The sequence below is a fragment of the Bidens hawaiensis genome, unplaced genomic scaffold (genome assembly GCF_021521415.1).
Source record: "Bidens hawaiensis isolate Kalapana, Puna unplaced genomic scaffold, B.hawaiensis_p1.1 tig00024489_1, whole genome shotgun sequence".
NCBI lineage: Eukaryota > Viridiplantae > Streptophyta > Magnoliopsida > Asterales > Asteraceae > Bidens > Bidens hawaiensis.
In genome coordinates this window covers 44147-54784 of record NW_027493874.1, presented here as the reverse complement: position 1 = coordinate 54784, position 10638 = coordinate 44147, and the positions used below count along the sequence as shown (strand labels likewise).

The following is a 10638-nucleotide window of genomic DNA, read 5'->3' as shown; positions in this document are numbered from 1 at the left end:
TTCATCAGAACTTCTTAAATGCTACCTAACTTGACAACTAGGATATCAATCTACACAATAACAGGCATACTACTATCTTAACTTATTTTTTCTATGGATCAGGAACTTGTTTAATATGTAAGTGTTTAAAGAATATAAAGCAAGGTACTTTCAATGAAGATATCTTGATTAGAATTTATAAGTTTAGCATCATTTTCTATTATGCACTTGACTAAGCTAAGTGATCAAGGGGTATAAAATATATCTTACACATTATTACAGAAAGGCTTAACCCTAAACTTACAATTTTCTTGCAAACCTAGGTTAGAAGACAAAATATTTAGGCAGATAATCCCAAGATATGTATGATCAATATATCAAATCATACAATGTGTTAATTTGTCCTGAAAATTGAAGTTCTAGATTCCAAAATACAGCAAAATAAAATCATAACAGACATATGAGACAAACTTAGTTGAAGGCAGTTCTTTTAGTTACTCTCACCTTGAGACCATGCTTCATTTGAAGTACCATTGAATCCACGGGACGCACTCGATGACCTTGCACCGGCTCAATATGATAATGGTAAATGACCATAGTTGCCACTATCTTTAATAGAGATAAAGACATATCCTTACCTACACAAGCTCTTGGTCCAGCATTAAGCGCCGGGAACTTATAAGATGGTTCATGTTTGATTCTTCCGTGTTTAGTAATCCACCTTTTGGGCTTGAACTCCATGCAATCTTCACCCCATATTGATTTCATTCTTCCCATGGAATAAATAGATAGAATGATTTTCGTAGTACGATCAACCTGATGGCCACTAGGAAGAATGTCAGGTTGTAATGGAGTTTTGTGGTTAAATGGAAGTGGAGGGAAAAGCCTCAAGCATTCATTTAAAGCTCCATGAAGATAAACCATTTTACCTAGCTCTTTTGCTTTCCATCTATCAAGTAATTTCACATCAAGGTGTGTTCGAATCTCTTCCAAAATCTTATCTTCGACGTTAGAGTTTTGTGCAAGGATATAAAAGAACCACGATAAAACACTGCTAGTGCTATCTTTTCCCGCAACCATCAAATTAACTAAGGTGTCTCTTAAAAATTTGGTGGCATCTCCCAAAGAAACACCATGATCTTTGAAATGTCTCATGAAAGCTGTGAATACCAAGAACTTGTCCTCTTCGTATTGACATTTCGTGTTGTAAAACTCATTTGATTTTTGGTTTAAGCACTTGTATACATATTGATCAATAGTTTTCCATGCATCACTTATCTTCTTCTCATTTCCCACTCCAAGAACTTGTTGCAATTTCAAAAAGCATGAGGGTGTAACATGCCTATAAAAGATAGCTTCTTCGGCATCCGAGAAGGCTTTTAAATACGGGATGTAAGGAAAATCAAGAGACAAGCTTTCTGGGTCATGATCTAAAAGTAATTTGCATATAGTATCAAAAGTGAACCTGTGAAATATTTCTTGCAAATCCATTTCCTTGCCTTGTCTAGAAATGGACTCAAGTACCGGTAGAAGCCCCTTTTCCAACTTGTTCCACATTATTGTGTCCACCAAACTATGAAATTCAGCATGCTTGAACACACTCATGGTAACCTTGAGGTGGATCTCCCATAACTCACCGTCAGTATTGAAGATTCCGTCTCCTAAGATATCGAAGATCTTACGGAAATTATCACCTTTGGGATAATTGCAAAAGTTTCTGGTTAGAATGTGGTGGATGTCTAAGGGATTGGTGGTAACGAGCAAGTCCGTGTTGGTAAACCAAGGACCTCTCCACATGAATGTTCCACCACTGTCAGTTAAATAGTCTGTGACGTAATCATGGACTCGATGAGTGTTTAAAATGACACTTGGTATCATACCAAGAATCGGCCAATCTGTAGGTATAGCAGTTCCATGTGTTTGTGATTTATAGATAAGTATTAAAAACAGAATGGGAATTAAAATCAAAGACAGAATGACTAAAGATTCAAGAAAATCCATTGGAAAGACATGTGAGGGAAGAAGAGATGTGTTAATGCTTTATAGAAAGAGAAAAAGACATTAGTGTTGTGTTTTGGAGAATGTTTCTTGGCCCTTAAAATTTTAATTAGGCATATGAATTCACTTCACACCCATAAGACTCATATTGATCAATTTAAGCAACAGGGTATAATCTTATAAGAAACCGAAATGACACAATTAATATTAGGTATGAAACAATCAAACCAAACACCGAGAAAAGTAAAGCTGCTTGCGTTGAATTGAACACTGATTTAAAGAGTTTGTTAACCAAACGCAAAAGTGATTAGCAAGGAGTTTCTGTTCGTTGTTTCGAGTTTAATTTGATGTGCATTATCCGGAATAAGTAGGTTCTGATCACATGCATAGTGAAAATCTGTTGAAAAATGCCCTTAAATAGCAAAGGGAAACTATGATATAATATGATTTGAAACTAATTTCTTGTTCATTAACGTATTGCATATGGGGAACTATTATACAAATGGTATAGTTTCCATGTCAAAAAAACAGAAAACCAAATGTTGACTGTAAGGTGCAAACTGGCCCTACGAATCCGGGTCACACCCATTAAGTTGTATTTCATCCGTCCCAATAAAAGCACTCATATTTTCTTTTTGTTTGTCCAATTACAAATGTCAACTTTCAAAATTTATTCGTCAGTTTACAAGTTTACCCTTAAACACACACAACTAGCATTAATAAACAATATTGATGGACTCAATTTTCAAGGGCATTATTGTCTTTTGGTAAGCAAAAAAACAATCATTCAATCTACTTTAAAATTTATGTTTTTCAAACCATGACACTTAGAGGGATGGAGGGAGTACAAGAATTTCTTGAACACCCATCTTGTGCTAAGGGTGTGGTTTGTCTGAGATGACAAATCAGCCCTGCGAAGCTTCGTTCACAATCGAGGGGTGGAAAAAGTTTGTTACACATACTCAAAACTTGTTCGGTGTGAAATGCTCGAAATTATGATATGGACAAAGTTTTTATGCAAAACATTCACTACCATAAGAAAATGCACATGTGTTATTACTTAATATAGTTAGGTTTTGTGAAAGATAAAAAGGTTATCATGTCAAATTAAAAAGTAAAAGGACACGACTATATATCTCGTTTAATACAACTTACATAAAATAGGTTCTACTACTTTATGTATAATAAAACTTGTTGGTCATATACAAAACTGTGTTCCACTACGCTAAATATATACTCATTAACTTGGTATTACATACCGGAATAAAGAGGATACTCATAGCGTCGTACACACCCCAACAAAATTTTGTGATTGAAAGGTGTAATAAGAACAATTTTAAACACCACAAGAAGCATGATGAAAGCCATGAACGTGCCTCATGGGCTGAATTGCACGGCATGCGGTCTATCTCTTGAACCGAGTGTCTACAAGAGTGTGACCGTGATGCATGTGATTTCTGCTAAAAAGGAGGCCCCTGTTAACTTTCTCACGGATCCTATTGAAGGGAGGTCTACTTTACGACCAGCTGATATTCTTGTGTTCGGGTGGGCAGGGGGGAAACACGCCTGTGTGGATCTTACAGGAGTGTCTCCTCTTGTTGGGCTCAGGGACCGTGGGTTTGTTGTGGGTCAGGCTGCGTTGAAGGCTGAATCGGGCAAAGTTGTTAAACACGAGAAAGCTTGTTTAGATAATCAACATGTCTTTCTACCATTTCCCTTTGATACATTTGGGTTTCTGGCTCCAGAGGCTGTGAAATTTTTGAGTAGGGTTCAGCGCGTCGTACACGGAACCTCTTCAGCTTCTAGGTCCCAAAGCTTCGTTTTTAGCAGGATTGGCTTTCCTGTTCAAAAGGGGGTTGCGGCGCAGCTTGTTGCCCGTTTGCCTGCCACTTTATTGTAATCGTTTTATAGTAAATTATATAAAACTTCGATTTAATTTAAAAAAAAAAAATCAATCATTTTTTTAGAAAAAAAAACACTATTCATCCTTTACATTTCAATTTTGTAACGCATTTCTTCCTATAGGTTAATGATCACGTTAGGTTTTGGTGTTAAGTCATTGCATGTGAAATATATGCATAGGTAAAACAATAATTTACCAAATATAGAATATCTACCTTATATTATATTCGTGCTTTTTTGGAGATTAAGCTTCTTCTTGGGCCTCTTAACTCTATTTAAGAGCCCAAGAGGCAAATACTGTAATACACCGGATCCAATTCGTTTATGCAGTCAAATCAAAAATGTTACTAGTACATAATCGAGTCACATACTACTTTTGGGTTTCGGTCTGCTACTGCTAGATTTGGGCATGGTCATTTGGGTAGGGGGTCGGCCGATCACTGTGAAATTTTTTTTACTAGTGTATATGTGTTAAAATCCCGACCGAGCCATGTATAATTTTGACCCCCAACCACTGTGTGATTTCGAGAAAGACACAACAACCCCGTTGGAATTTTGAGAACACCCTCATGAAATTTAAGACCAACCCTAATAATTTTTTTTACATATTTACAACTATAATTATATAGTATATAGATAATATACCAACTAAATTTGAGTTTAATATGAAACAATTTAAATACAAGTTTAAGCTCAAATATTCAATTAATCTATGCTCAATTCTTAAGCATAAGTCTCAAACTCTCAACCTAATCTACATTTATGCTAATTAAAAATAGAGGAGTACAATGGTGACAGTAATATGTCAGGTGAATTCAACGGATTTAGTGTTTTAATCTAAAAAAAGGGTAAGTTTCGGTTATACATTATTTTGCTAACTTACTTTATTTGCATTGGTATTTTGTTTATTCGTTAATTGAGAAGTTAGCTCTCGTATCATTATTACCCGTTTCAATCATAAGCGTTGAAATTCTCCTTTCAGCGATGGAGTACGTAAAGTCCGATTTGCGTAATTAGATAGATGATGAGAGTTTAAACGATGGGTTATGTGTTTCAATCAGAAAACTTGCTTATAAATGTTAAACTAGATAATGTTTTGGTTAGATTTCATAAAATGAAAACCCGTAATAAATAAAGCTAGATATATTGTATAATAATTATGCACTTATAATGAAGTTTCTCATACTTTTTTAATACAATGTTTTGTTTAATTATCCTTTTTTCTTTATATATGACTGACACAATTCAACCCGTTCGGAATGGTCGAAGCAGACCAAAAAAATATTATATAACGATAATCAACTGGGCACGGACCCAGACCCCTATTCACACACAAGATCACTTGCCGCATTAACCTTTTAGAATGGCATGCCATACTTAAATCAAGAGAATGAAAATCACATCTTGGCTTTGCTGTACAAATGAATGAATGATGTTGCCATAAATTATTTAAAAATAACTTTCCACATGAACGCAATTTGGCAATTACATCTTTTTGGGGTCCCTAGTTTTGTTTGCGTGTGAAAATTGATTCACATACATATTTAATTAGTTTTTGTGTTTTTTGGTGTTTTTCTTTCCTTTTTTTTGAAAATTGATTTACATACATATATAGTTTTTGTGTTTTTTTTTTCTATTTTCTTGGACTTAGTAAAGAGATTAGACCAAATCAATGGCTGACACAGATATGTTCTACGGAAGATTTGGAAAGGAGATCACGGAAACTAAAATTATATTAAACAGATTTTCTTTCGTTATTAAAATCTTCCACAACTTTTTCCGTGTTTATACACTAATACCACTATCATCATAGACTATTGATTAGACCAAATCAATGGCTGACACAGATATGTTCTACGGAAGATTACAGAGTATTCGCAAATCTCGACAAAGATGGAATTAATAAAGATACGTATACATGTAAGTATATTTTTAGTCGTTTGATTGTGTTTTTATGGAGTTCGGATCTATCATCAGTATGTTATTGTTGCCAAAAACACACTATTAGAAAAATAGATGTTTTTCTACAACTGAATCCGTAGGAAATATTGTTGTAAAATCCAGTTTCTAACAGTTTTCCAACAAAAAGTTACGTTGGAAAAACAAATGCTTGAAAATCGTTTTCAACCGTTTTCCAACAATCTTTCTTATTCTAGCAGTAACAAAAGAAGTAATTATCCCGAAGTTAGAGCCAACTAATATGTTTAGTAGTATAGTACAACGTTAAATTTGTATATTACTAAGTGTATCACAAGGTACGAGATACAACAATTACAAAAACTGAAGATGGTAGTCAGCTACATGTATCACTAGGTCGGTGCATGAATAATTTTATCATAGCATTAAAATTCCAAGCGGGCTTCGTTGAATGCATGCATGGGGACCGATTGGACCATGTGGATTTATGGGGTTATCTTCAAAGCTCCATTGGGATCAGTTAAGAACTTGCGCCAAAGAACCAGGTATAAATGTATAATAAATGAGTAGCAATTGGCACATACGTCATAAATAGTAGCAATTAACATTCAAACCATTGCTTCAAAATTTCAAATTTCTATTTTAGGAAGTCCACTTGTTCACGTGGATAGGAGTGTGGATGTTTGGCCAGAGAAGGTACACACAATCCTTTAAATTTGTAGTTTCATTTAAAAGCTTCTAATATCCATAATTTTCTTTTTTTTTTCTCACTATCAACTTTTTGAGCTCAACTTTCTAAGTCTAAGTTTATTTTTGTTTAAAACAAATAATAATTAATCAAGATTGTTTAATTGTCTAACCATTTCATCAATTGAAAATTTTGCAATATGCAACTTTACGGGAGTGTGATACGAACAGGTTCCTTCTTTTTAACATCTCAGGTATATACATTGATAGTGTGTGACAGTACGAAAGATTGAATGCTCTGTAATTTGTATTTGTTGAAAAGTAAACACTTGCAAGGTCTACAAATAAAGTTGTAATATACCATTTTCAAAAGATGAAATTACGAATAGGTCAGTTGTAATAAATATTTTGTTTAATTATGTTTAATGAAATTTATTGCTTACAATTTTATATGTAGTTTATTTAATGTATTTTTTCCTGACCCGTTTTAGTTTGACTTGGCATGTTCTAGTACAACATTATTTTGGCACCCACTACTAAAATTCCTGAATCCACCACTACACGTGGACTTGCATATAGTTGGTCAACATGGCAAATAATATTGCAAAAATGGCTGGGAGATTAAAATAGGGCCGTGTGATGAAAATGGGATATATACATTTGGGGATATATGAATAGAGGAGAAGTATAAAGTCATTCGAAGATTCAACTTCGACTAGTGAAATTAAAGAAATTCCCAAGCAATCAACACGATTGAATTGGATATACATATATTCAAACACGCTGAGATTTCTGTTAGAAAATAAACACCTATGAATTTCTTGACTGATTCGTTGGAAGGAAGATCAACAACTAGATCAGCTGACATTTTGGTCTTGGATGGATAGAATAAGGGAATTAAACATGTGTGTGTAGATCTGATAGGGGCTAGTTTCCTCTCTTGTGGGCTTGGGGCACTGTGGGTCAAACTGCGCTAAAAGTTGCTTCATGCAAATTGGCCAAACATGCATGAGAAAACGTGTCTTGACAACCATCACGTGTTTATACCATTTGCATTTGGTACTTTTGGTTCTCTTGCGCTTGAGGGGTGTAGTTACTTACTCATGTTCACGGGTCATGAATAATAATGTAATGACCTTAAGATCTATAAATGTTGTTTTTAAACGACTTAGTTTTGCTATCCAAAATTGGCTAATAGTGTAGCGTGTGCGTTTACTCTCTACATATTTCAGTGTAAACTATACTCTGAATGAAAATGATTTCTACAAAATATGCTATCAAGGTAGATCAACAAATCTCAGCAGCATTAAATAAATTGAGCAATTAAAGCAAGCAGGGCCGGCGTTGAAAAGACGAAAAAAATTTTGGGCCAAAGGCAAACCTTTTTTTGGGTAAGCAAAAGATACATTTTATTAGGTTTAAACAATTTAATTATAAATACATATAATTTTTTTTTGACAAAAAAAATTTCGAGCCTAGCGGGGTGTCGGGCCTGTGGCCGTCGACTACCCTGCCATGCCTCAAAGACGGCCCTGCAAGCAAGGTTAATCAACTCAACGAGTGCACCGGAAACACCAGGTTCAATCATGGGTTGTTCGGATAAGATGTATGTATACATGTACAAAGTTTATAACACCCCAAGTTTTTATAGTATCAAATAATACTATTAACAATACTAAACAACAATAGAAGACCAATCTACTACTACTTCTAATAAAATCAGTTAATTTGAGTTATAAAACATAATCAATCTTTAATCACCTCAAATTAATAAATAATTAAGCACATTTTATTTATAAGCAAACCAATCACACACAATATTGATCAAAATACACAAGTAAAACAATCAATTGACATCAAACCTATAACTTAAACTTTAGTTCTTTTGGTTAACCTCACTTTCAAACCATGCTTCATCTGGATGATAATAGAAGCACTAGGTAACACCGGGTGGCCCTCAACTAACTCCACATGGTAATGGTATATGATTGCAGCAGCCACTATCTTCATCTGAGTAAAACTCATGGACTTACCCAGGCAAGTTCTTGGCCCAACATTAAACGCGGGGAACTTATAAGATGGTTGGTGTTTGATCCCACCTTCGGCTTTAAACCACCTTTTGGGTTTAAACTCCAAACAATCGTTTCCCCATATCGATTCCATCCTTCCCATGGTATAAAAACATAAAATGATTGTGGTGTTAGTGTCTACTGGATGACCACTCGGAAGCAAATCCGGATTTACTGGAGTTTTGTGCTGAAATGGAACCGCAGGGTAAAGCCTTAAGGTTTCACATAATCCACCATGAAGATAAACCAGCTTGCCCAAATCTATGGCTTGAATATTATTGTTGCATCTTCCACCGGCTTCATTATGTAATTGTGCCTCAATCTCTTCTCGGATCTTATCTTCTGACATCGGGTTTTTGGCAAGAAGATAAAAAAGCCAAGAGAGAGTACTACTTGTGCCACCTCTTCCTGCAAGCATCAAATTAAACATCTCTCTCAAAAAAGTTTCGGTGTCCCTAGACGTGACGCTTTGGTCTTTTACCTCTCTCGTTAATGATTTAAAAAAATTAAAATTTTCCATTTCATCCGTTTGAAAATTCACGTTACTAATATCATTTCGTTTTTCGGCTAAGCATTTGTATATGAATTGATCAATGATTTCCCAAGCGTCACGTAACTTTTTCTCGTTTCCCACTTGAAGTAATTATTGCAACTTCCATACTTTTTGCGGTATGATATGCCTAAGCCAGATGGCTTCCTCGGACTCTGGCAATGCCTTTTCACACGGAATGTAAGGCATATCCAAAGACATGCTTTCTGAGTCATAATCAAAAAATGATAGACATATGATATCAAACGAAAACCTTTGAAATATATCTTGCAAATCCATCACCACCCCTTGTCCCGAAATGCTGTCAAGTACAGGTAGTAACCCTTTCTCAACCTTGTTCCATATATTCTTTTTGAGGAGACTATGAAAGCTAGGATGGCTGAAGAGGGGCATGAGTGTTCTGCGATGGAACTGCCATAACTCTCCATCACTATTGGACACTCCGTCTCCAAACATATCGAAGATTTCATGGAATTTGTCGCCTTTTGGATAATTATGAAAGTTTTTGCTCATAATATAATCGACGTCTGAAGGATCGGAAGTGAAAAGAAAATTCATATTAGCTAAGATAGGTCCTTTTAAGAAGAACGTACCACCAGTGCATGCGAGAATATCAGTGATGTATTCATGGGCTCTGTGGAAATTTACAACAAGAGATGGTAATCCACCAAGAACTGGCCAATGTGTGGGGATGACAGAATTATGGTGTTTATTTATATATAAGACTATCATAAAGCAAATTATGAATGGAAAGAGAATGGTTAGGCCTTCAACAAAAGCCATGGAAGTAATGTTATGTAAAAGGCAAAGAGAAGTGGTGATGAATAAAAGATTCACCCTACACGATCCTTTAAATAGCCGTTATCTATAACAACTAGCTACTCCCCAAATACATAAATGTTGGAAAAATGGACTGGTCCAATTAATTATCGCGGCTGGCCGAGTTAATCTAAAATCCAGTTAATTGGTTTAACGGGTAATTACGAAGGATATTCAAAACAAATTATAGTAATATAGAATAATTATGTAAATAAAGATAGAATACAATAATCCTTAACATACATTAACGTAAAGAAAACACCTATATTCACAAAATTGATCCATGAAATCACATCCCAACATATTGGAATCATCAATACATACCCAATTAAACATCGATTCACTGGAAAAAAACAGATTTGGATCGTTAATCGATCAATCTTTTTACTTTGTTTCACGAAACCTGTTTTGAGCGTATTATGATTTTCTTGAGTGTTTTTGTATTTTGGCTTTAAGAGCTTTTGGTTTTTGCCTTGAGCGTTTTGTTTTTAGCTTTGAGTGTAATTTACGTACGCTAAGGTACGTTAAGAATTATTGTATGATAACTGGACTCTAGTTATGCATATGATCATTAACGGGTTTATATTATTTGTACCGATTATCAGTGGCGGAACCAGAACTTTTAATCAGGGGGTCGTAATAGAGTTGTTGGTGCATTTGTAATTCACTAGTGTACATTGTTTTTTTCCTATTAAGGGGCCGGAACTGCTGTAAAAT

The 10638-nt window shown here is 34.9% G+C and overlaps 2 pseudogenes; both read right to left on the bottom strand.

The window, feature by feature from the left end:
- Positions 1-318: 318 nt before the first annotated feature.
- LOC143569466 (alkane hydroxylase MAH1 pseudogene) lies at positions 319-2008 on the bottom strand (annotated as a pseudogene).
- A 6288-nt stretch (positions 2009-8296) lies between these two features.
- Positions 8297-10099, bottom strand: LOC143569465 (alkane hydroxylase MAH1 pseudogene; annotated as a pseudogene).
- Between the last annotated feature and the right edge of the window lie 539 nt (positions 10100-10638).